Raw genomic sequence first — 23,786 nt, forward strand, 5'->3', positions numbered from 1 at the left:
ACTTAAACCAGGATTTCTAGGGTTTCCAATTCTTTGTTGACTATTTGCAGTGCTTGTATAAAGTGTTTTATGGAAGTTTTGTTGTTATTGAATAAGCATCATGCATGCTTTCACATTGTTGGTTTACAGTTGTTATCATTGTTGTTGTTACAAAGCATCAAAATTCCTAGTTATGACATCATCCCCTCGTTAGAGGGAATTTAGTCCCAAAATTCTTTTGAAAGCTAGATTTGAGAATGCGATAACAGGTGAGGGTACTTCTGCTTCATTTGGTCTTAACGTTCCAATGTGAATTCCGGTCCGCGTCTCGTGTTCCATCGAACTTTCACAATAGGAATGCGACTCTGCTTAGTACGCTTCACCTCCCTGTCCATGATTTCGACAGGTTCCTCGATGAATAGGAGATTCTCGTTGATTTCGATCTCTTCTAATGGAATGACGAGAGTCTCGTCGGATAAGCACTTTTTCAAATTGGAAACGTGGAACACGGGGTGTACACTGCTGAGCTCAGCGGGTAGCTGCAGTCTATAAGCCACTGAACCGATTCGGGCAAGAATCTCGAAGGGTCCAATGTATCGAGGGTTCAGTTTTCCCCGCTTTCCAAAACGAATCACTCCTTTCCAAGGAGAGACTTTTAGTAACACCCTACATCCGACTCTGAATTCCAAGGGCTTTCGTTCATGACTACTTCTCTGAATCCCCCAAGTTTAGGGACCCAAATGCGGTTCATGAAGTAATATGCTCCGTCTTCCTTCACTTCGAAGTTCTTCTCCATTCCACGCAGCGCTTCGCTTGTTTTGTTTTCTTCCTTCATGGCATCGAACTGGGCTGCCCTGATTTGAGAGGGTAGGTGGGATCGAATGGTTATGGAGAGAGTCTTCGAACGACGATTTGAGTATTCTTTCCGACTCAAGGCATCAGCTACCACGTTAGCCTTGCCTGGGTGGTACTTGATTTCGCACTCATAGTCGTTCAGCAGTTCAACCCATCTTCATTGCCTCATGTTCAACTCTTTTTGATTCAAGATGTGCTGGAGACTCTTGTGGTCGGTGAAGATGGTGCACTTGGTACCGTAAAGGAAGTGCCTCCAAATATTCAGGGCGAAGACCACTGCTCCCAGTTCCAGATCATGGGTGGTGTAATTCACCTCATGTGTCTTTAGTTGCCGGGACGCGTAAGCTATCACCTTTCCACGCTGCATGAGTACGCAGCCTAAACCCTGATTTGACGCATCACAGTAAACTATAAAGTCTTCTCTTCCTTCTGGTAGTGATAGCACCGGCGCACTGCAGAGTGTTTGCTTCAGAGCTCGGAATGCAGCTTCTTGTTTGTCCGTCCATTTGAAGGGTACGCCCTTTTGTGTAAGCGAGGTAAGTGGCTTTGCTGTTTTGGAGAAGTTTTGAATGAATCTCCTGTAGTAGCCTGCGAGGCCTAAAAATTGGCGAATTTTTTTGGGTGTTGTTGGAATCGCCGATCCTTCGATGGCTTGGATTTTAGTAGGATCCACATGTATTCCTTCCTGACTAACAACATGTCCCAAAAAGTTCACACTACGGATCCAAAACTCGCACTTAGAGAGTTTTGCGTATAACTTTTCGGTTCGCAGGGTTTCTAGGATTTGTCGGAGATGTCAGCCGTGTTCTTCTTCGCTTCGGGAATAGACGAGGATGTCGTCGATGAAAACGATGACAAAGTTATCGAGGAATGGTCGGCAGATTCGATTCATTAGGTCCATGAATGCGGCAGGGGCATTCGTCAGACCGAAGGGCATTACGACAAATTCATAATGTCCGTAACGAGTTCGGAAGGCAGTTTTAGGAATATCCTCCTCCCGGACCTTGAGTTCGTGGTATCCAGATCGCAGATCTATCTTTGAGAAGTAACTAGCTCCTTCGAGCTGGTCAAATAGATCGTCGATTCGCGGAAGTGGATAGCGGTGTTTGATAGTGAGCTTGTTAAGTTCCCTATAGTCAATACACATCCTAAAGGTACCGTCTTTCTTCTTAACAAAGAGAACCGGAGCTCCCCAAGGTGAGAAACTGGGTCGGATGAATCCTTTGTCCAAAAGTTCGCTGAGTTGACTGGACAACTTTTGCATCTCCGCAGGAGCCAATCTGTAGGGTGATTTGGCGATGGGAGTAGCTCCTGGCACTAGATCAATTCGGAACTCGACTTGTCTTTCTGGGGGTATCCTCGGAAGATCCTCCGGAAAGACATCCGGGAAATCACAAGCCACAGGGATGTTTCGAATATTGATCTCTTCTTTGGACTTATCCACTATATGAGCTAGAAACGTCAAGTCCTTCTTTCGTAGGTACTTTTGTGCCTTAATGCACGAGATGAGACGAAGGTTCGTGCTGGGTTTGTCTTCGTAAATAACTAGGGTTTCGTGATTTGGGAGATGAAGGCGAACGACCTTCTCGTGACACATAATTTCAGCATGGTGGGGGCTTAACCAATCCATGTCGATAATCACATCAAAACTCCTAATAGAAACAGGCATTAAGTTTATTTGAAAGACGTGATGATTTAAGGTCAGGGTACATCCGATGTAGATTTCCACAGTGGATTCTGTTTTCCCATTAGCCATTTCCACCGTGAAGGTTTCATTAAGCTTCTGGGGTTGTTGTTTTAATAAGTGTTTGAATTTATTGCTCACAAAACTTCGTTCTGCCCCGGTATCAAATAGGATGCATGCATAAGTGTGGTTTAGGAGAAACGTATCGGTAACAACAGCGGGATCCTGAACTGCTTCTCCCTAACCCATAGCTAGTACCCTTCATGTTCCTCCGTTCCCATGGTTGTTGGTGTTGGGGCAGTTTCGATGGATATGCCCAGTCTTTCCACATCCATAGCAGGTGGGGCTTGATCGTGTGTTATTGCCGCTATTGTTGGTGTTGTTGTTGTTGTTGTTGTTGCGGTTGTTGTTGTTCCCTTGTTGTTGGTTTTGTGGAGGATATGTCCTGCAATACCTTGCTGTGTGACCCTTCCGATTGCAACTGGGGCATTGCATTTCCTTGCATTCGCCATTATGATGGAGACTACACTTGTTGCACTTTGGGAGATTCCCATAATACTGCCTAGGAGTGCTTGGATTAGCTGAGGCTGGAGCATGTGGTGTGGAGGGTACTTGGGTGGTTGCAGCATTGACTGTTACTGTTTGTTGCTTCTTTGACGATTCGGAGCCTTGTCGTCCTTTTCTTTTGTTGTTCTTTCCTTTCTTGTTGTCACTCTCCTTCTTGCCTTCAGTTTCTGCTGGCTTCTCGCCCTTTTTGTTGTTGTGGTCGTACAGTTTCTTAGCCAATCTCTTGGCACTGTCGAACGTTTCAGGATTTGCAGCTGTTACATTTCCTTGAATTGGGGAGGTTAATCCCCAGATGAATCGTTTGATTTTCTTTCCTTCTGAAGTGATCATGCCAGGGCACAAGAATGACAGCTCGCTAAACCTTGATATGTATGCATCTATATCAGAGTTTCGGACGGTGAGATTCCACAGCTCTTGCTCCATTTTCTGAATTTCGCCTCGCGGGCAGTACTCAGCCATCAACATGTCCTTCAACTCCGTCCATGGCATAGTGTTGGCTACGGGGAGAGTCATGGCCTCTACATGTCCATTCCACCAAGTGAGAGCTTGGTCAACGAATGTGCATGCGGCGAACTTCACTTTCACCTCCTCGGGGCATTCACATATCTCGAATACCGATTCCACTTTTTCCATCCACCTCTTTAGGGTTATCATTCCATCCGTGCCATTAAAGGTCTGTGGCTTGGCGTTGGTGAAGTCCTTGTAAGAGTATGTCTTGGTAGGTCTGTGATTTGTTCCGTTGTTCGAACTTCCAGCCCCTTGTCCATTGACTCCACCATTGTTCCCTTGGTGGATTTACGCCATGGCAGCAGTAACCGCAGCAGATACAGCTGCTTGGAATGCAGCTAAGTTGACTTCAGGTGGGGTTGGTCCAGGGTTTCCACGAGTTGGTCACTTCAGGTGGGGTTGGTCCAGGGTTTCCACGAGTTGGTCGTGGAGGCACCTTTCTGTCATGTAACAGAAAGATGTTGAGTGCCTATGATTTTTGTGAGGTTGTGGTCCTATAAACTAGGTGTTTTGCATGAACTTAAGTGGTTTCACAAATTAGCATACAATCATATATATATAGCACATAGCAGATCACAACAGCACAATAAAACACATAAAATTTTTCATTACTATTATCCGAATTTTTTTGATATATGAAAATTTTGCTCAGAAGAGCATACATAAGTGGTGCAAGTTCGGCAGCGTAACGGCTCTATGAGTAGTGTAATCACTTAAACATAGAGTCGATAGTACATAGCATAGATCACCTAAGCATAATACTAAAGATAGATAAGACTAATCCTAGTCATGGTGGGATGCGCCAGGGGGTGGTGCTGAAGAAGTGGACGCTCCCTAAAGGTGAGCCACCTGTCGTTCCGCATCTCGGAGGCGAGTCTCCCATCTCACCTGCCTCATGTGGAACTCTCGGATAAGCTCTCACGTCTCCTGTTCTGCATGCTCAACTCTAGTCTGCATCTGATCAGCGATGCTCTGCGCCAGGTCGCCAGTGTTCCGCAGTCGTCTCACCATGACCGGAAGTGCGCGATCAGCTGGTCCTCCCTCCCTCAAGTCGTAGAACTCGCGTGACATGACGAATGGAGGTCGCTGTCCCTACTATTTGCTCCATCTCCAAAAGATCGATACCCCAGGGGGGTGTAGGGCCGGTCGGGCCCATCCGGTGAGCGGGCACCCTAGTCGGGTAAGGGGGGTTGATGACTTCAGACTCTGTGTCCGAATCATCATCATCGCTAGGTTCTTCCTCGAAGTCCTCTCCAGCTTCTTCTTCTTCCAAGACTTCCACTGGCTCGGCAGGTCCGCCCTCGACTTCCTCCTCAGGTTCCTCTTCAGACCCTTCCTTGGGGTCTTCTTCAGGTTCCTCTTCAGACCCTTCCTCGGGGTCTTCTTCAGGTTCCTCCTCCAGCCATCCGTTATTTCCCTGATTAGGGAAATACGGATCTCCGGGGTGATGGAAGCCGGCCATACTGTCTGCGAGAGTATATCAATGTACTATTCATTGTTTCTAAGATGTTTTAGTTACTATGTAATTTGAATTAATGTTCTCTTTTTGGTAATAAGGGTATATTTTTGGGTTTACTGATCATCGAGGTTTTTCCCGGAGCATGTGATAGTTGCACTTCGGAGAAATGTAGTTGATCAGGCTACATTCACCCCTTACTACAACCATGAACAGTCCCGACTTAACCGAGATGTTAGTGTTATCTTATTTGATTTGGAATTATGTTCTTTGCCTATATCACAAAAGTAAAGAGGTTTTATTGTTGTGTTTTATTTGTTTTGTTCAGAGTTGTTTTAGTCCCTCTTTGGTTTATAGTTGCATATCAATGTGTGGTTAGATATGCCAGTTCACTATAAACAGAGCTCTGATACCAACCTGTCACACCCCCGAAACGAGACGGCGGAAACGTCCGAGGGCTCGCGTGACTTAAATTGAATATCATCACAATGAATATACATGAATCACAACATAAACATAACAATGCATCAATACATTACAACTGATATTGTTTACATCCAGTACATTGTTTTAAATATTACACATTCATAACATAAATTGTTTGAGAGTTTTAAAAAACATAATATCCTAACATTAGTTGATATTACCCTTCCGTTTACCTGTTACCTGACAATACAAGTTATTTTGGAAAACGTCAACATATGAAATGTTGGTGAGTTCATAAGCAATGTTGTGATAAAAATGATTTGTGTAGTTTGTAAAACCCAGAAAATCCGATATTTTCTGAAAAAGGCAATAGTTTGTCAAAGTGTGAAGATCCATAAGTTGATGCATGAATGATTTCAAAACGTGTATATAAAAGGGAGTATTGTATTATAGTAATAGAAATTACAAGCGAGTGGTGTTGATTTCCTCGAAAAACCCGATGTTTTCCGATAACGCAAGATATACTTGTTTACGAATTGCTATACCGCTACAACGAATGATTATTGTTTACTCTTCCTTGATTACTCGGGTGGTGTTGGATTAATTAAGGGTTGTGACTCGTTATAATCATGCATTAATAATGACGAGTTATAACTACAGACTACGAACGATCCTTAGAGGCGTCACCCGTTATCACTCACTTAATCCAAACAACCTTGATTACTATTGATTAACAACCTGAATCTGTTTACTTTGATTACTCATAAGCCTAGCAAACGAGGAGAAGAGGAGTGCGAAGTCCTGCTACTTCCGTGAGTTATTTTAGGCTGCCGGGAATGCGAAGGACACGTTGGCCCATCTCGTATTTGATTACTTTGACCTTACTGGCAATACTAATGGATCACTAGGGCCCAATAGCACTTAAAAGCCATTGAAGGTCCCGTTATATGGAATTGGGTCATGGAAGGCCCAATAACATATAATCATTATCCCCTTGGGCCCAAAAATCATGTTAATGGATTTCAAGGTCCAACAAGCATGATTTGAGACTTTCAGCCCAAGGTTTTTGGAATGTTTACTTGTCTTAGGCATTGTATAATTGTTGGAGGGTTTGATTGAACGATTTGTTATTTTTGTATCGACTCGAGACCGAGCGATTTGTTTATAACGGTATTTGGAGTTATACGTGTATTTGTCTTTTGATTTTGTAAGCCGTAGATTAGTATTTTTGTCTCAATATTCTATAATTAAAATAATTGGTTTAAAAATAGTGGTTTGACCTTTTCAGCCCCTTTCGTTTTATAAAATAACAATTTTAGTCCTTTATATAAAAGAAAAGTCATTTTAAGCCCTTAAAACATTTTCTTGACACTTTGGCATCATAGACTTGTTTAAATGATATTTTTAACTCAAGACTTATTCTTTAGCAGTTTTAGCACTTCCAGAATAGTATTTTTCAGTTAAAACCCAAATTTTTGTAATTTTTACAATTTTAGCCCAAAATCTAAAAACTTTGCATTTTTGATCCTTTTTGGAAAAGAAAAGCATTTTTAACCCTTGAAATAGTTTTGTTACACTTGTTATCCCCTGTTTTGAAGAATTTACCATTTCAGCCCCTTTAAATGTCATATTTTCGCAACTTTGGGCTTGGTGGGCCGAAAAGCCCAAAATTGAGCCCATTAAGCTAATATTTACATTTTAAGTCCTTTGAAGATCATAATGTTCATAAAAACAATTATTGTAACTGTTTTGACTCTTTTGACCTTTATGAAACCGTGATTGGCAACTTTTAACCCAAGTTTTGTATATTTGACAATTTAAGCCCAAAAATGGGTTTTATGTTGAAATATGTTTATCACAATCTTATAAGTTAATATTCTTGACTTGTTTAGTGTAATATAACTTAGATCATGTTTGTTTTCCTTCTTATGACATAGATCTCGAGATTTCTTCCCTTTTTGTTTACATATTCGACACAAAAACACATAAAATCACACATACATGCATAAAATCATACATAACATACACATACACATAGATCTACACATTTTACTTGGGAGGCTCTCGGCCGAGATCTCTTTTTGGGAGGCTATCGGCCGAGATCTCTTTTTGGGAGGCTCTCGGCCGAGAGAAAAAGAGAGAGAATTGAAAAGAGAGAGGAGAAAGAGATAGAATTGAAAGAGAGAGAGGAGAAAGAGATTTCTTCCCTTTTTGGGAGGCTCTCGGCCGAGAGAAAAAGAGAGAGGAGAAAGAGAGAGAATTGAAAAGATGTATACTTGGAAACATGGGATATTTGCATGGATGCCCCATGTATAATGGTGAGGTGGCAAGTACAAAAGTCAACCCTTCCTCCTTTTGTGTAGTTTGGGCCGAGAAGAGGGGAAAGGAAGAAAGAAAATTGGGGTTTGTATGCTTAAGCCCATATTATGATTCAATTAGATGATTTTTGGCCCAAAATAAATCAAGGAATGATTTTTATGATCCATTAGGGCTAATTAGATTTGTTATGGTCCAATAAGGCCCATTATATTAAGTTTCATGTATATAGGTCCAATTAGGGCCCATGTGAGAGTTCTATGTTCAAGATAGTTAAATTGGAAGCTTATTGGTCCATTAGGCACAATAAGGAAATCCTAGTCCAAAATGGACTTAAACCGGGATTTATAGGGTTTCCAATTCTTTGTTGACTATTTGCAGTGCTTGTATAAAGTGTTTTATGGAAGTTTTGTTGTTATTGAATAAGCATCATGCATGCTTTCACATTGTTGGTTTACAATTGTTATCATTGTTGTTGTTACAAAGCATCAAAATTCCTAGTTGTAACAGATTGCCACTTACGTTAGCAAGTGCCTCACTTGTGCTAAAGTAAAGGTGGAATATCAGAAGCCCTCGAGATTACTACAACAACCAGTAATTCCCGAGTGGAAATAGGAAAGGATTACTATGGACTTTGTGACCAAGCTACCCAAGACGACTGATGGTTTGGATACCATATGCGTAATAGTTGATAGATTGACAAAATCCGCTCATTTCCTGCCAATAAAAGAATCATACAATATGGAACGTCTGACAAGGATCTATATCAAGTCAATCCCTTCAGAAAGCTATGGGAACACAACTTGACATGAGCACTGCCTACCACCCACAAACGGATGGTTAAAGCGAACGAACCATTCAAACCCTTGAAGACATGCTTCGCGCATGTGCGATAGACTTTGGAAAGTCGTGGGATACCCACTTGACTTTGGTTGAATTCTCATACAACAACAGTTATCACTCGAGCATCAAAGTTACTCCTTTCGAGGCATTGTATGGGCGTAAATGTAGATCACTGTTGTGTTGGGCAGATGTGACAACCCAAAATTTTCTATCCTGTACAGTCAAACACTTCTTGGTAAGTCAAACTCATCCCTGCTATCATTTAGCACAATTTAGAGTCTGTTTGAGCGTTCTGAGCCTTGTACACTTAAGGAATAAGTGTCGGGGTTTATCTGCTGATTTTATAGCACACAGACCAAGCCTTAAACACATTGACCATGAGTTCACGGCCGCCACAATGGATTTTACGGCCGTAAACTCCATGTGGGCCGTAAACTCACCTTATATGGTGAAGGTGAAGGCCATTTGTCCATTCCTTTCATTCCCTTGGCCCATTCTCTCTCAAGTAGCATCCCGTCCTTCCCCCGATCTTCCGAAAACGTAAGTTTTTCTTGATTCGATTTGTTGTTATAACCTATCACCTAGTGTTTATACATCATTTCATCCATTCATTATTGATTTTCATTTAGATCTTCAAAACACCAAGAACACCAAGAACACACACTAGTGTTCTTGGCCAGAAACGACCATTCAAGCTCCTAGATCGTAAGTACTCTTGTCCTAACTCATTGTACACTAGATTTAACATGTTTAAGGCTTAGAAATCATAAGGAAACACAAGATCAAAGGAGTTTATGGCCAAGGCATGTTCTTGGGCCGTAAACCCCTATAAGTGGGGCAAATTGCACCCTAACTCCTTCCTTATGCCTAGAACCTAGCTTGGATCACATCCTTGAAGTGTTAAGAACCTTAAACATCCAAGAAACCATGTCCACATAGAGTTTACGGCCGTAAACTCATAAGGATTGGTCCTTAGGCCGTAAACTCTATAAAGGGGTGATATTGTGCCCATAATGCTCCCTAATGACTAGGACTTAGCCTAGAATCAATCACCATTGAGCTAGGAACCTCAAAACATCAAAATGGCACTTCTTACCATGAGTTTACGGCCGTAAACTCATGGGGAAATGGTCCCTAGGCCGTAAACACAAGTTAAGGTCATTCTTGGACCTTAAACTCACCAAGCCTCTTGTTTAAGCCTTGGAACACTTAACCACTTAAGACATCATAGCTTTAAGCCTCAAATAGAGACCCATTTGAGAGTTTACGGCCAGGAGTAAACTCCCCTGGGCCGTAAACTACATCAAGTATGGTCCATAGACCATAAACTCAATAGCAATGCCTTGCACTCCTTTGTTGCAACCCAATAGCCTCCTAACACTTTGACGAAAGTGTTTTCCACGCCTTAGGATGTTTTTACTTGCCTAATTGGTGTTATAATCACTAATTATATATATACATATGTCTTCATATGTTATTAGGTTCATTGTGTGTGTTCAAGTCTTCACTTAACACCAAGCACTTGTCGGACACTTCCATCCGATCCACTCGCTACATGTGAGTTCATACCCCTTAATCAATCTTTTAAATGTTTTTAAATGCTTTTATGGGGGGGGGGGGGAATACAAGTTGAATCATGCTAGTTATCATATCAATCACATGTGATTAATAACCAGCATACAAATGGATTTACTACACTTTTAGCTGTTTTACCAAACATATTACTTCAAATGACTTTCCAAAACGTTTTTACTTGTTCAAATTTCTTTATCAAACTGTCTTACACACTGTATGTTTCCTTTCAAAATTTGTTACAGTTGTGTTTCCAACAAAGGTTTTCTTCAATTAAACTGCCTTATCAAACTGTTTTCAAATCATTTTATAAACTGACATCAAGTCATCTTTCTTTAGTTATTAAACTTTTCAAAGGTTTTACAAAACTTCTTTTATACTTTTATATTGTCAATTGCATGCCTATATATGTATAATTATATAAGTAATGTTTAGAGGACTTAGAACGGCTAGCTCGCCTTATTTCCTTTTCCTCGTTGGGATGTGGCTTTAGGGTATCGGTTATCCGTCCGAAGGTCGTCTAAATATTAGTTATATATCATGTATACATATATAGTCATAAAGTTCCATCAGTCAATTCAGTACCTTCGGGTAGCAAAGGTATACTCCCGATTATACTCGTACATTACTAGTAACTATAAAAGGTATAGTTAGGAGATACTACTTCCCATTCCTAGTACAAGGAATCACACAAGAGTCAGTTCATTCATGAGTCTATACGAATACATGCTGTTTGTAGAGATACTATTACATGGATACCTTTATATAGATACGATTACATATATGCTGTATGTAGAGATACTATTACATGGATACTTTTACATAGATACGATTACATAAATCCTATATGATGAGATACTATTACATATTATATGAGTAGATACTATTATATACACTCGAGACTTACCATTCCACACCCAAGGCTGTTAACTACAGTAGGGAAAATGCACATCGGCAGATGGCTACGGTTGTACTGTTCGGTGAGTTTCCACGCCGTGAATATCCTAGTGCAAAAGGATACAATTTCTGTTATTATTTTATTTTCCTTATTACCTTACTGTGTGACACATTCACATAGTTACCGTTGTACTGTTCGGCGAGTTTCCACGCCGTGAATATCCTAGTGCAAAAGGATACAATTTCTGTTCTTATATTATTTTCCTTATTACCTTTACTTTGTGTCACATTCACATAATCGATGAGGTAGATTAGATTTGAATAATAATTCATACTTTCAAAACATTAGGGTCTTGGTAGAAGACTACTTTTTATACTAGTAGGAAATATGGGATTTTCTAGGGTTTTCACACTTATACAAAACTGTTTTCTTTAAACTTTTACGAGTCTTTCATAACAAATTTTCACAAGTAATGACACTAAAATACTTATGAATTCACCAGCTTTATTGCTGATACTCGCTTTCAAAATAACTTGTATTATCAGGTTATAAATAGACAGGTATCGATGCAAGGTTTAGAGAAGACGGAGCGGTCAAAACTCGTCTTTTATTTCGAGTATTCATTATGTTGTTTTATACTATGAAAGAACACACTTGTAATTAAAATTATACTATTAATGCAATGGATGATGTTGTTGCTTGTTTACTACTTTACATTGTTGTGATACATTACATGACGTCCTCCACCCCAGAACGTTTCCGCCATTCTCGGTTTTGGGGTGTGACAGCTGAGGTAGGAGACACTCAGTTAGCAAAAGGACAAACATCAGACAATGCACTAACGGGACCAGAAATCATACGCGAAACGACCGAGAAGATAATTCAAATCAGAGCCCGACTGCAATCATCACGAGACAGACAAAAGAGCTACATGATAAGAAAATGAGTTCGTGAGCGACTATCGTGTCTCTAGATGTATTCTAACCATTTGTATCTATGTATTAATCTTTTGTTTTGATATATTGTTCTCAATGATTCGACCTGCATCCCTATGATGTAGTCCTGGTAAGGAACATAGTTAAGTTTCTAGAATAGTTAGGAACCTAGTATCATCCGAACTAAGTTACCTTGGTTTGGTGGATATCGTTTCCCAATTTTCGAAAATATTCGAAAACAATTCATAATGGTGTCTACATAAAGTAGACTTATGAATTTGAGAATTAATCACTATCAATTAAGATTTCGTGATCTGATTTATTGTTATTAGCCGTGATAGGAAAAGAGGATAAGCTACAAACCTAATGTGAGTAATGCAATCACTAACTCACTAGGTTGAACTGATTTACTAGTTATAACTTAGATGAAAAGGTGCTCGAACACTTCACATGAATCATGCGTGGTTTTCCTTTGTTCTATTCTGGGTGGTAATGATTTGTTCTCTCCTGGTATCTATAGGGTGTCCTTCTCCTCTGTAGGTATATTGAATTCCCGGGCTATCTTACTTCCGATTCTGATACTGATCCCCATTACTTCGTAATGAAGATTTTGAATCTCGGAAGTTCATGCGAATATCTCATTGGTGTCCTTAATAGGGTAAAGGCACTAAATGATTTCTATAGTTTGTTTACTTCTCCTATGTTTCTTTCTTGGGATTCTCCTAATGTAATTCTGTTGGATCCTCCTTGATTCTTCTATTGATTGCGGGAGTAACTATGTTTATCAAACGGGTTTATATGAGAATGGGAATGTCTAAAGAATCTATGAGAAAATTTGAATTTTTACGAAGGTGATTCTTTCTGGTCCTTCTATAATCACATGGTGTGTACCGATTATATATAATCCATATCAAATAGACCTTTGAATAAGTAATCCTACTCTAAAACCACATCCAAACAAGGAAAAGGAAGTAGAGTGAAAATCACATATTCTAAGTCTATAAAATCTCGGCTATATATAACCTTAACGTATCCACTTAGTAATTATAGACTTATCAGGAAAGATCTTTTTAACATTTCCCCAAAGGTATGTAACATTTCCCCAAAGGTATGTAACATACCTCCATTTACATTCAATATCACGTTTATCAATAGCAAGAGTGGTAAAGACCCAAGTATGATTTTGTTCAAGGGTTGTAAGCTCATCATTCATCGCATCCCGCCATTTAGAATATTGAATAGCCTCTGAGAAGGAATGGGGTTCATGCCCTTCAGTTACAGCTACTAAATACTTGGCATGCGTGTTAGAAACTTTTGAATTTGAGACATAAGTTGCAATAGGATAAGGTTTACCTGATGGCGGCGTGGATGTGAGATAGCATGGGGTAGAGCTGGCTTGCATAGTGTTAAAAACAAAGTCACGGAATATAATAGATTAGGGAACCCGAACCGGGAACCGACTTCGGCCAAAATCAAGAACCGAACCGGCCCGGCGGTTCTACCGGTTCCGGTTCCAGTTCCGTTTTTTGCCAGGTTTTTGATTTTGGAACCGGTCTTCGAGAAATAGCAACGTATTTTTGGGTTACGGATTCGGTTTATGCGCGGTTTTTGTTTAATACATACTTTTTTTTACTAATTGTTTCAGTTTCATAAATGGTCTATAGATTTTGACAAATATATTACCCACTTAAATACAAACATCGATGACTGGTATGGAACATATACTACACACAAATTTCTAATGTAAAATATGACAAATTTCTCTATTGAGGATAGCAGCGTGCAAATTGAGGGTTGTTTTCATGTATGTGTTTTGCCCCACTGTAGCCATATGCAAAAGAAAAAAAGCAAACATTATAGGTCCCATCATCTAATTTATTATTTGTAAATATATTAATGTTTGTAATTAAAAATACTTGATAATAAAATTAACTAAATTCAATATATTACACTGTCCATTGCTATGTAAGGAAAATCATCAACGATATTACGAATCAATGTGAATTCTTCTTCCAGATTGTCATTGCACACCTCTGGAATCTGAATCAAATCGCTTTTTGCTAAAAGCGACATATCTCGACACAATTATCGAATTATTTATCATGATCTATTGTAGGAATACACACATAACCTTGAGTCGCCGAGTCGTGCTTCAGTGCTTGGATTCCGTGGATTTTTTTTTACGATCACTTTTTTTTTACATCAAAGTTAGAAGTCCAAACGACAAAAAAGGCATGGTTTTTTTTTAAAGACTATCCGGTCCGGTTCCCGGTTTTGGGCCGGTTCCAACGACCGGTTCTTACCGGGTCCCGGTTCCAAAAATTGACGGAATTATAGTACCTATCCCGGCCCGACCGGTTCCATCGGGTTCCGGTTCCGGTTCCGGGACCGGTTTCGGCCGGTTCCCCGGTCCATATGCTCATCCTTATAATAGATGATTGTTGAGTACATGTACCTCGACCCCCTTCTGGTGCACCTAGAGAGCTCCCCTTGTCCTCGGTAACGGGAGATAAAGAATTTTGGGAATGTGAGTTTTCTGAAATAGGAGATAAAGTTGAGGTGGCTGGCGCATCCTAATAAGTGGTTGGATGCAAGAGATCAGGTTGGGTGGCGGATGACAAGGTAGATGTCGTGTCGTTAGACATGAATTTGTTCTCGGAAAAGACCACATTGCATGATATAAAAATATTTCCAGATGGAATATCATGTTGGATTAGGTGTCTAAGCCCATAAGTATAATTGGTATGTACTTGACCCGAGAGTAGCATGGTCCATTTGGGTTGCATATCACCAGGACAATTTGATAGGATGGACTTTTGAGAAGAGGTTATTTATGATTTGTTAATATATTATAAGTTATAATATATTAATATGAAATCATATTATTTAATGAGTATTGATCAAGAATTAATTTGGAGTTAATTTAGTGATCAAAGGAGACTAATTAAATGTAAGGGAATTGATTTGGTAAATCAATCATTCTTATGGTGTGGGCTTATGTTATTAAAGATGGGCTAAACTAATATGGTAGTCCATGGATAGTCCATGGAGGTTTAACCCATGGATCCTAGGTAATATGAAGAGTCATGAGTATTAGGGTTTACATGGTGCTAACCCTAATCCTTGCTACACTATAAAAGCAGCCCTTAGCATCCAAAATCGGCCACTACATGTTCTAGGAGTTCATGAGCCATTTTGTGTACAAGATAATCTATATTAAGAGTCATCATTTGTCCTAGGTGTGTTTTGATTCCATTTCAGGCATTCAAACTACTGGTGCTAAGTTCTTAAAGGCCAAAACTACAAGATACAACAAATAGGTAATTCTATAACACATTTCTATGTTGTTTATGTCAATTGCATGCTAGTTGTAGGCTTGAAGCTTTGGAAACAATATTGCATGTATAATTAGAGAAAACATAGATCCAAAGCATTTAGGGTTGTATGTGCACGATAGGATGTTGTAGTATACTAAAACCCTTCAGTGGTATCAGAGCATATATTTGTTTTCCATTATACTTGATGCTACTTGTTTTCAAAGCTTGGAAAAATCGATTTTATGCTTTCTGGGCAGTGAACTTGCCTAGTCTTCTGACAAACTCGCCGAGTCCACTCTAAAAACTGACCAACTCGCCGAGTCAGTTCATGCACTCGACGAGTTGGTGCTCCACAATGCAGATTTTTGAGTTTCTTTGCCTTTTTGGATTAGAATCATTACCACAAAAAGTTTTAGTTCATAAAATCTGATTTTGTTGATATGGTAATGATGATTCTCATCCAAATTAAAAATAATTGTCAAAGTTTCATGTTTTGTATTAGTTTATATGATTAGGATAATTTCATGAAATTTGTTTGATATGAATTATCTTAACTTATGAGTTTACTTAGATCATAGGCAAATTGTTTGATTTTGGTAAGTTGGAATTTTTGATCTAATTATTTTGGTGAAATCCATAAATTGTCCTCAAGTTATGGAAAGTGAAAAGTCTCATTTTTAAATGTCATCATAAAATGGTTTTAAGTCTTCATAACTTGTCCTCAAGTTATGGAACTTGAAGAGTCTTTTACATAAATGTTTTTATGAACTCCATAACTTGTCCTCAAGTTATGGAATGTCAAGAGTCTTTTCATAAAACCTATATTAAACTCATAAGTTATGGATACCAAAAGTTTTTGAATAGTTCAAAACTTGCGGTCAAGTTTTGGAATTTGTAAAGTTTCACTTTTTGAATACTTTAGTTCCAAACCCTAGAGTTTTAATAGTTTAAAATTCAATCCTTAAACTTTATTATATTATTATAGGTTTAGCTATATATATATATATATATATATATATATATATATATATATATATATATATATATATATATATATATATATATATATATATATATATATATATATATATATATATATATATATATATATCAGAATAAGTCAGTCTTACCGTTAGTAGGCCTCATTCACGAAGCCGTTCTATAAGGGGGGTATAAGGTTACTGCCTATAAAATGGCAGTTTGATGGGTGTCCACTCTTACCCACCGCTTCCTTGACTGGTGGAGGGTCGTTAGCCGAACGGGTTTGGCAGGACATTAATTTTCATTAAAAGTATAATGATAATTATAAAGTAACTAAACTTTTATTAAATTCCCAATCTTAGTTACCTTAGGAAAATGTGAATTTGGTGCTAACCCTTGAAATTGTGCTTTGCACCTTGTTAAGTCGTTAGTGGAGCGCGTGTGGTTAACCGGCACACTAATATGGGACTGACAGTGCATGCCAAAGGGTACCTTGATGTTAATCATAGATCAATGGAGCGTGTGTGGTTAACCAACACATTGATTAGGTGATGTAACATTACAAGTACCAAGTTAATTTGCATGGTTATTCACACCATGTTTGTGATCCTCGGCATCCCAGTCACAAACTCGAAGGACACAATCGAGATTTAAACATGTCATAGAAAAGTTAAATGGATCTCAAAGGATCTAGGAATTTCAATCCATTTAAAACTTAATTATCAATTTCGTTTTTCATTGTGGAAATTGGTAAATTGTCATTACCTGCCTTCAAATATTTTGCGATTTGGATTACGACAACCCTCTTCCAAGTTGTAAAATATTGTGTTGGGTCCTAGCCTTAATATTTTATTTGGGTGTTATATTAAGTACTTAAATCAACTAAACTTGAATTTCTCCCAAGTAGATGTCTAGTTCAGACAACTATGGTCTTCTAAAATCTTTTGGAACACGCTCTCCTCTTGAAGACGATGTTCCACGGTCGGATCGTGAAAATCATACTTCATTTCCTCCACCTCCTCCAATTAATCTCCTTGACCCACAAGTTTGAAGACTTGAAAAGTTTAAAATCACTCAAGCCCTATTGGATAGCAAACACAAGGATGGAAAGTGTGTGTGTGCACATGTCTTGGATATGAAGTCACACATTGACAGGCTGATAATGTTGGGTGTCATGTTCCCAAGGAAGTTGACGATTGACTGGGTCCTTCAGTCACTTCCCGAGTCATATAGTGAGTTTTTTAAAGACTACCATGTGACATATCACGACATAACCCTTATTGATCTTACCTATTTGCTAATTGCTGTTGAATCAGCAATGATTTGGCGCAATGGTCAAGAAAATCTGACAGGAAGATCTACCTCTCAAGCTGACGTGGGGAATGACATGGATATCGCAGAAATGATTTCTTTTCCTAAAGGAAAGGTATTGGACATGGTCAAAAGTTTTGATCATAAGAGAAAGGCCAAATCTGAGATTGTTCCATGTTCCATTCCCAATCAGCCTGTTTGTTTCTATTGCTAAGGAAAGGGACATTGGAATCGAGGCTGCCCTTATTACCTGCGAACTTTAGTTAGCTTGTATGGTTCTGCTTCAGGTAAGTCCACTATGCAACTCTATTAAATTGCTAATTGTTGATTCTTAATACATGATGTGACAAGGTTGCATTTCGATGTTTTGTAGGATCAAGCGAAAGGAAGGAAGCTTAAAGGAAGAGTATGCTGAATCTGGTCGCGAAGATGGATTTCAATCGAATGGTTCGATGATCGGATTTTTGATTTGCTTCTTAAAGAGTTATGATAGATTACTTAGAAATATGTAGTAACATAGTTTTCATTTGTAATTGCATTGTAAGGAAAAGTTTTTCCGCATTTTATAAATAAATAATTTTTTTTATTTTATTATATCTCCTTGCAATGGTATTTGTGAAAATTGATGTTTGTATGTTTTTGTGTTAGCAATATGAATTTGATTCTTTCATTTGTGGTAGTGTCGAGAATTTGCCAAATAAGGAAAGATTCTCATCACCCAAGTTTCAGATGGATAAAAACTTGGAATCATGCAACTTGTATTGTATGATGAATGAGAATTTTCGTGTTTGGGAAATTAAGACTAATTTTGTCGCACCCCTAAACCAGAATGGCGGAAACATTCGGGGGCGGAGGACTTTAGGTAAGTATCACAACACATGCAATATAGTAATCAAAGTACAAACAACCATTGCATTAATAAGTATAAGTTTTACATAAGTGTTTAAACATTACATATTCAAACAATAAAGTAGGTACAGTAGAAGACAAGAGTCGCGGTACGGTACTAGGTAGTCTTCTCAAAAGCTTCGGGAGTGTACCTGTCTACTGGATTCCTGAGAATACAAGTTATTTGAAAAGAGTAGATCAGCATTTAAGCTGGTGAGTTCATAAGTATTTTAGTTCTGTTAAGTATACCCTAAGTTCTTTGAATAAGTTCACTGGTTTCTCCAGGAAATCCTATATTTCCTGAGGTGATTAACTGATAACCTCAATAGTTTCCCTATGTAATTACTTAGTTTATACTGATTATATATAACCCAATATCGAATGGACAGTCAAAAGGGTGTATCTGCCCTAAGCCCACAACCAAACAAGCAACAGGAAGTAAGGCGGAAGTCACACATTTCACTGTCAATCAGATATTACTTATGTACAGCTCTGATGTAATAACTAAGGAATTATAGAATTAACCACTAAAGGTCTTTTATGTTATACTAGTTTACAAAGATTGAATGACTAAGTTTCATTTGATAAGTGGTTTAATTCCATAAACCGTTTCCTTTGTATAAGTGGTTTAATCCCATAAACCGTTTCATTTGTAAAAGTCTTCTTAGTTATATATGTTCTACAGTAAAAACCTTAGTATTAATCATGGAGAGTATTCTATTATCCATAATACTGCCTTGTGGTTTTAAATATTCAAAACCAGAAGTACAATACTTGATTTCATGATAAATAGCTCTTACTGTAAGTATAAGCTACTGAAGGTATATCTGGTCGGGATGTAATTAACTTTTCTTACTGTTATAAGAGAAGTATATTACTTTTGTAATTCACTCGTTGTTCTATCCATGTGAGTCCTATTAACCATACTAATATGATGGATATGCCTGCGGCGACGTTCTTCAGGCGTCGGAACTGGAATGATATTTGACACCCTAGGCCTGCCGGCCAAACTGTAGCGAACAGTAGAGGTGCGAGATTGTCAGTCCCATATAGATCTATACACAAATTCACGCTTTCCCTACAAGAGATTCTGGCTAATAGTTTAGGACTTAAAAGGGTCGTACTTAGATAAGTACACCGTGAAGGGTCTCACAAATTTATTGTTTCAACGAGATTTACAATGTATTATTATTACCCTGTGAATGCTAACTCTGGTACTTTGTATCGTACCCTTGGTTAATGCAAACCCGATATAATGTATTATTACCTCGTGTTTGCTAACTCGGGTACTCTGTATAGTACCTTTGCTAATGCAAACCCGGCAGAATGTATTATTACCTCGTGTCTGCTAACTCAGGTACTCTGTATAGTACCTTTGCTAATGCAAACCCGGCAGAATGTATTATTACCTCGTGTTTGCTAACTCGGGTACTCTGTATAGTACCTTTGCTAATGCAAACCCGGCATTACCTCATGTTTGCTAACTCTGGTACTTTGTATAGTACCTTTGCTAATGCAAACCCGGTATGATGTATCTTTACTTCTTTAATATGTTGTTCGTATATTAAAGGTATTATACATATCTTGTTATAGTTGAATGTATTTTGGTAATTTCCTTGGAAAGTATATAGTCGTGAATCATACTTGTATCTTTAGTTTTGAATCATAAATTATACCTATTATAGTTTATATGTTCTATCTGATTAGCATGGTTTCTCATGGATGAACACCTTTGCTCAGCCTGATACAAAGGTGATGATACCAAAAGGAGTAACCTTTTGTACTCATATATGTATAATATATATATAATTAAGAAGGAAACGACCTTCGGACAAATAATACAACCCTAATTCCACATCCAAACAAGGAAAAGGATATAGGATGATTCATTAGTCCTAAGCCCTTCAAATCTTATTTATATATTTATATATATATAAACATGATTTTGGCATTTATACTTTGAAATAGCTTATAAAACATTTTTTTTCAAAGAATTTAACGGAGTTTTTACATGACTTTAAAGATTCAACATGGCTTCACGTTTTTGAAAGTATTTGGTAATTATTAAAAGCATATGGAAATTCTTTGTGTGATTATTATCACATACCGTTATTAACACAATTTAATATTGTGTTAAACTTGTATTCCCCCCCTAAAAAGCATATAAAACCATTTAAAAAGGTATATTATAGGGGTATGAACTCACTTTGATAAGCGGTGATTCAGGCAACGTTTCGTTTCCCAGAAAAGAGTTTGTTTGACGAAAAACCGGCTCAAACCGGGCAGAGTTTAGACAGGAGAGAGGATGAATTCTTTAGAATTCCGGGGCTCCGGGGCTTGCTTCAGGCTTTAGAAGTGATACCAGGGCCTTCGGGGGTCGTGAGAAAGTCGAGGGGGTGAAATGGTGCAAAATGGGTGAAAAATGGGGTGAAAAACCCTTCCATCCGAGAAGGCCCGCACCCTTTATATAGGGGTGCGAGGGTTCGGTCGAGGAGGAGAGGTGGCGAGGCGAGGGGTGAGTCAGCAGTCACGCGTCGGTCAGCAGCGAAGCCACGTGCGAGGGTTCGGATAGGTGGGCTCTTCGGACTGGACCGGACTTCGGTCCAATGGGAGAAGGCCATGCATGCGAAGGGTCATCCGAGGAGTGTCTCATGTGAGTGTTGTCCGAAGCTTATTGGACCTCGTCTGCGGTCCACTCAGAAGGTGACACATGAACTGCGGTCTAACCAGAGGATGACACATGGAGGTTCGCACGTGATGATGACGTGTCCGAAGAGTGACATGCGAAATTTCTCGGTTATCCACAATTTCTCTATTTTTGTGCCAAAAAACTTGCGAAATTCATAACGTTCGCATACGAGCTCTGTTTTTGACGTTCTTTATATGCACGCGTAGGTAAACTCATACCCTACGACTTTCGTTTAGACTTCGTCGGCTGGTTTTGAATTTAATTTTAATATTATTATTTTAAACAGACCGGGACGGGAATCTGTTAAAATTTCATAACTTTTTCATCCGACGTCCGTTTTCGTCTGTCTTTTTACTGTTGTGCTACTTTTGACGAGACCTTTGATTCTCGTTTAAGTTGCATCGGCTAAATATCGATCGATTTATATTTCGAATTTTTAGCTGTCTACTGCTAAACCGAAACTTCGAAAAATCATAACTTCCTCATACGAAGTCGGATTTTCACGTTCTTTTTATGAAAGTTCTCGGTTTAACATATTCTACAACTTTTATTTAGATTGTTAAGGCAAAAAAGCCTTTTATCGAAAATTCACTTTTTACTTTGAATAATGTTTTGCCGGTTTGATCGCGGATTTTCGATTGGTCATAACTTCTTCGTTATAACTCAGATTTCAGTGTTCTCTATGTTTTTGGAAACCTTGTTACAAACTCTACCACTTGGTTCATACCAATTACGATTATTGATAAATTAATTTTTGACCTAATTTTGACTTGTGTCACATTATCCCCCCGTTAGAGGGAATTTCGTCCCGGAATTAAGTCTAAAGTGATACTCATGTACTAGGTCTAATCTTTCCTTTCCCAAGTGAATTCAGGTCCCTGGTTTGTAATCCAGTGAACCTTCACTAACCGGATAAGACTTTGCTTGGTTCTTTTGATTTCCCTATCCATGGTTTTCATTGGTTCCACTTTAGAGTGTAGACTTTTATTTGACTTGATTTCATTGAGTGAAATAACAAGTGTTTTATCGGATAGACACCTCTTTAAATTAGATATGTGAAAGATGGGATGAATGTTATTAAGTTTTTGGTGGTAGTTTAAGTTTAAAATTACAAGACCGATTCTAGTAAGAACCTTAAATGGTCCTATGTACTTTGAGTTTTGTATTTCACGCTTTCTCAAGCGCATCTTGTCCTTTCTGAGTGAGACCTTCATATGACAAGGTCATCAGTCCTGGAATTCCAAGGATTTTCTTTTATCGCAGCCGTAGCTTCTCGGGTTAACTCTGGAAGCTTTATGTTGCTTCCCGATTCGTATTTTGTTTTTGGTAGTGTCTCGGATGAATTCCAGATCAGCAAGGGTGCTGTGTGGAAATTAGATCTCTTGCTAGTTGCGTATTACCTACTTTAGTTCAGTGCATATAGAATTTGAACTTGTGACCACAGAAGGTTTCGAATGGAGCAACTTGAATGCTAGCGTGTTAAAGGATTCGACTAATTGGTAAATAGATATCCCATTCTTTACCATAGCCGATCCCATAGAATCATGACTACTTTGGTTCCTATAGGTTTTTGAGTGACGGCCTGAACTGGGAGATGATTCTATTATCTCAGTGGAGATAACAGATATTGACATACCGTGCACTCACACGTTCTAGTTATCTTCTCAATTTGCCACATTTTCAGGTTTCAAGGCTTCCTGTTGAGCCTCCTTACTTTGTGTGGAGAGATTTGAAAGGGTTATCATAGTCCATGATTGGCACTATGACCTGGGTACTCTTTCCGACTTAGGGTGTTAGCTACTATATTGGCTTTGTCGAGATGATAACGAATTTCAATTTCGTAGTCATTTAGTAGCTCGGCCCATCTTCGTGGTCTCATGTTGAATTCCACCTAGTAGAATACATGATGCATGCTTTTGCTCCGAAGTTCATGATCAGACTCATACTTGGCTCATCCACCAATACCTCGTGTATACAAGTCGTATATAATTTAGATTTCACAAAACGTTCGGATGGGTGACTCTTCCCCAGGTCCACAACCAAACAAGGAACATGATATATGGCGGAATCACACATCCTTAATCTTGTTAAGTCTAACTTATATACCACTCTTGTGTATACACTTAGCAGTGATAGATCAACTTAATGAGTTCTTAGTCTCTGTTCTTGAACTTGACCTACGGTACAAGGATTTTCCTACGAGATCTATTGAGGTACTTCGGTAGTTACTGACTTCTAAGACTACTTCGGTGCTTTTCGTTTGAAGTTTCATGTCTACTTAGTAGGCTAGAATGGCGTGGTACTCTTCACATGGGTATTTCTAAAGTTTTGAAATGAGAGACAACGTAAGGGTTTGTGTTATGAATTGGAAGAATTTCATCTTACAGCTGATTAAGGAAAAAGTTCTCTTATACAACATAAGAATTTTCACATGGTAAGGGCCATGCCAAACCATGTCGAATGAGAATGTCAAAATTTTCTCGATGAAATAGATACTAAGTCGTTCTGGGAGGAATGATTACTAGGATGATATCTTATGAATCTAAGTTTTCAACGTTTCTG

The sequence above is a fragment of the Lactuca virosa genome, chromosome 7 (assembly GCF_052849685.1).
Source record: "Lactuca virosa cultivar CGN04683 chromosome 7, Lactuca_virosa_CGN04683_v6, whole genome shotgun sequence".
Classification (NCBI taxonomy): domain Eukaryota; kingdom Viridiplantae; phylum Streptophyta; class Magnoliopsida; order Asterales; family Asteraceae; genus Lactuca; species Lactuca virosa.